This window comes from Cherax quadricarinatus, chromosome 4 (genome assembly GCF_038502225.1).
Source record: "Cherax quadricarinatus isolate ZL_2023a chromosome 4, ASM3850222v1, whole genome shotgun sequence".
NCBI classification, from domain to species: Eukaryota; Metazoa; Arthropoda; class Malacostraca; order Decapoda; family Parastacidae; genus Cherax; species Cherax quadricarinatus.
The window spans coordinates 46,642,457-46,647,456 of record NC_091295.1 but is presented as its reverse complement, the minus strand read 5'-3'; positions in this window follow the sequence as shown (position 1 = coordinate 46,647,456).

Genomic DNA, 5,000 nt, shown 5'->3' with positions numbered 1-5,000 from the left:
TACCTAACTACAGTAGAGTACTTAGCTACAGTAGAGTACTTAACTATATGAGAGTACTTAACTACAGAAGAGTACTTAACTACAGTAAAGTACCTAACTACAGTAGAGTACTTAACTACAGTGGAGTACCTAACTACAGAAGAATACTTAGCTACAGTAGAGTACTTAATTGCAGAAGACTACTTAACTACAGTAAAGTACCTAATTACAGTAGAATACCTAACTGTTAACATATATCTTGGTCATCTACTTGTATGTATTGTATAAACTTCATGTAGCGAGACCAATCACAGCAGGCAGCATCCTAGACGACCAATCACAGTGCAGGAACAACTAATTACAGAGCATGCAGCATCCTAGACGACCAATCACAGTGCAGGAACAACTAATTACAGAGCAGGCAGCATCCTAGACGACCAATCACAGTGCAGGAACAACTAATTACAGAGTAGGCAGCATCCTAGACGACCAATCACAGTGCAGGAACAACTAATTACAGAGCAGGCAGCATCCTAGACGACCAATCACAGTGCAGGAACAACTAATTACTGAGCAGACAGAATCCTAGACGACCAATTACAGTGCAGGAACAACTAATTACAGAGTAGGCAGCATCCTAGACGACCAATCACAGAGAAGGAACAACTAATTACAGAGCAGGCAGCATCCTAGACGACCAATCACAGTGCAGGAACAACTAATTACAGAGCAGGCAGCATCCTAGACGACCAATCACAGTGCAGGAACAACTAATTACAGAGCAGGCAGCATCCTAGACGACCAATTACAGTGCAGGAACAACTAATTACAGAGCAGGCAGCATCCTAGACGATCAATCACAGAACAGGAAGAACTAATTACAGAGCAGGCAGCATCCTAGACGACCAATCACAGTGCAGGAACAACTAATTACAGAGCAGATAGCATCCTAGACGACCATTCACAGTGCATGAACAACTAATTACAGAGCAGGCACCATCCTAGACGACCAATCACAGAGCAGGAACAACTAATTACAGAGCAGGCAGCATCCTAGACGACCAATCACAGTGCAGGAACAACTAATTACAGAGCAGGCGGCATCCTAGACGACCAATCACAGTGCAGGAACAACTAATTACAGAGCAGGCAGCATCCTAGACGACCAATCACAGTGCAGGAACAACTAATTACAGAGCAGGCAGCATCCTAGACGACCAATCACAGTGCAGGAACAACTAATTACAGAGCAGGCAGCATCCTAGACGACCAATCACAGTGGAGGAACAACTAATTACAGAGCAGGCAGCATCCTAGACGACCAATCACAGTGCAGGAACAACTAATTACAGAGCAGGCAGCATCCTAGACGACCAATCACAGTGCAGGAACAACTAATTACAGAGCAGGCAGCATCCTAGACGACCAATCACAGTGCAGGAACAACTAATTACAGAGCAGGCAGCATCCAAGACGACCAATCACAGTGCAGGAACAACTAATTACAGAGCAGGCAGCATCCTAGACGACCAATTACAGTACAGGAACAACTAATTACAGAGCAGGCAGCATCCTTGACGATCAATCACAGAGCAGGAACAACTAATTACAGAGCAGGCAGAATCCTAGATGACCAATCACAGTGCAGGAACAACTAATTACAGAGCAGGCAGCATCCTAGACGACCAATCACAGAGCAGGAACAACTAATTACAGAGCAGGCAGCATCCTACACGACCAATCACAGTGCAGGAACAACTAATTACAGAGCAGGCAGCATCCTAGACGACCAATCACAGTGCAGGAAGAACTAATTACAGAGCAGGCAGCATCCTAGACGACCAATCACAGCGCAGGAACAACTAATTACAGAGCAGGCGGCATCCTAGACGACCAATCACAGAGAAGGAACAACTAATTACAGAGCAGGCAGCATCCTAGACGACCAATCACAGTGCAGGAACAACTAATTACAGAGCAGGCAGCATCCTAGACGACCAATCACAGTGCAGGAACAACTAATTACAGAGCAGGCGGCATCCTAGACGACCAATTACAGTGCAGGAACAACTAATTACAGAGCAGGCAGCATCCTAGACGATCAATCACAGAACAGGAAGAACTAATTACAGAGCAAGCAGCATCCTAGACGACCAATCACAGTGCAGGAACAACTAATTACAGAGCAGATAGCATCCTAGACGACCATTCACAGTGCATGAACAACTAATTACAGAGCAGGCAGCATCCTAGACGACCAATCACAGAGCAGGAACAACTAATTACAGAGCAGGCAGCATCCTAGACGACCAATCACAGTGCAGGAACAACTAATTACAGAGCAGGCGGCATCCTAGACGACCAATCACAGTGCAGGAACAACTAATTACAGAGCAGGCAGCATCCTAGACGACCAATCACAGTGCAGGAACAACTAATTACAGAGCAGGCAGCATCCTAGACGACCAATCACAGTGCAGGAACAACTAATTACAGAGCAGGCAGCATCCTAGACGACCAATCACAGTGGAGGAACAACTAATTACAGAGTAGGCAGCATCCTAGACGACCAATCACAGTGCAGGAACAACTAATTACAGAGCAGGCAGCATCCTAGACGACCAATCACAGTGCAGGAACAACTAATTACAGAGCAGGCAGCATCCTAGACGACCAATCACAGTGCAGGAACAACTAATTACAGAGCAGGCAGCATCCAAGACGACCAATCACAGTGCAGGAACAACTAATTACAGAGCAGGCAGCATCCTAGACGACCAATTACAGTACAGGAACAACTAATTACAGAGCAGGCAGCATCCTTGACGATCAATCACAGAGCAGGAACAACTAATTACAGAGCAGGCAGCATCCTAGATGACCAATCACAGTGCAGGAACAACTAATTACAGAGCAGGCAGCATCCTAGACGACCAATCACAGAGCAGGAACAACTAATTACAGAGCAGGCAGCATCCTACACGACCAATCACAGTGCAGGAACAACTAATTACAGAGCAGGCAGCATCCTAGACGACCAATCACAGTGCAGGAAGAACTAATTACAGAGCAGGCAGCATCCTAGACGACCAATCACAGCGCAGGAACAACTAATTACAGAGCAGGCGGCATCCTAGACGACCAATCACAGAGAAGGAACAACTAATTACAGAGCAGGCAGCATCCTAGACGACCAATCACAGTGCAGGAACAACTAATTACAGAGCAGGCAGCATCCTAGACGACCAATCACAGTGCAGGAACAACTAATTACAGAGCAGGCGGCATCCTAGACGACCAATTACAGTGCAGGAACAACTAATTACAGAGCAGGCAGCATCCTAGACGATCAATCACAGAACAGGAAGAACTAATTACAGAGCAAGCAGCATCCTAGACGACCAATCACAGTGCAGGAACAACTAATTACAGAGCAGATAGCATCCTAGACGACCATTCACAGTGCATGAACAACTAATTACAGAGCAGGCACCATCCTAGACGACCAATCACAGAGCAGGAACAACTAATTACAGAGCAGGCAGCATCCTAGACGACCAATCACAGTGCAGGAACAACTAATTACAGAGCAGGCGGCATCCTAGACGACCAATCACAGTGCAGGAACAACTAATTACAGAGCAGGCAGCATCCTAGACGACCAATCACAGTGCAGGAACAACTAATTACAGAGCAGGCAGCATCCTAGACGACCAATCACAGTGCAGGAACAACTAATTACAGAGCAGGCAGCATCCTAGACGACCAATCACAGTGGAGGAACAACTAATTACAGAGCAGGCAGCATCCTAGACGACCAATCACAGTGCAGGAACAACTAATTACAGAGCAGGCAGCATCCTAGACGACCAATCACAGTGCAGGAACAACTAATTACAGAGCAGGCAGCATCCTAGACGACCAATCACAGTGCAGGAACAACTAATTACAGAGCAGGCAGCATCCAAGACGACCAATCACAGTGCAGGAACAACTAATTACAGAGCAGGCAGCATCCTAGACGACCAATTACAGTACAGGAACAACTAATTACAGAGCAGGCAGCATCCTTGACGATCAATCACAGAGCAGGAACAACTAATTACAGAGCAGGCAGCATCCTAGATGACCAATCACAGTGCAGGAACAACTAATTACAGAGCAGGCAGCATCCTAGACGACCAATCACAGAGCAGGAACAACTAATTACAGAGCAGGCAGCATCCTACACGACCAATCACAGTGCAGGAACAACTAATTACAGAGCAGGCAGCATCCTAGACGACCAATCACAGTGCAGGAACAACTAATTACAGAGCAGGCAGCATCCTAGACGACCAATCACAGCGCAGGAACAACTAATTACAGAGCAGGCGGCATCCTAGACGACCAATCACAGAGAAGGAACAACTAATTACAGAGCAGGCAGCATCCTAGACGACCAATCACAGTGCAGGAACAACTAATTACAGAGCAGGCAGCATCCTAGACGACCAATCACAGTGCAGGAACAACTAATTACAGAGCAGGCGGCATCCTAGACGACCAATCACAGTGCAGGAACAACTAATTACAGAGCAGGCAGCATCCTAGCCGACCAATTACACACAGTGCAGAACGTCCAATTACAGAGCATGCAGCATCCTAGACGACCAATCACAGTGCAGGAAGATGCTAGACGACCAATCACAATGCACAAAGCATCCTGGGCAACCAATCACAGTTCAGTAAACATGCTGGAAGACCAATCATCGTAGGTAAGAGAATCAGATTAGCTAATCAGAAGGGGATTTACCAGCCAATCAGAGCGTAAGGGATGCACCACCCATCCTTCTCTCATTTTAAATTGGAAATTGATCCCATCTAAATTAATAGGCCGCCAATTTCAATGAAAAAAATAGTGAAAAAATACAAAGAAAAATGTGAAAATAGTTTAAACCAAAAATGTATCAATAAATAAATAAATAAATAAATAAAGATGACAAGAGATAAATGAAACAAAGATGACAAGGTTTGAAAAG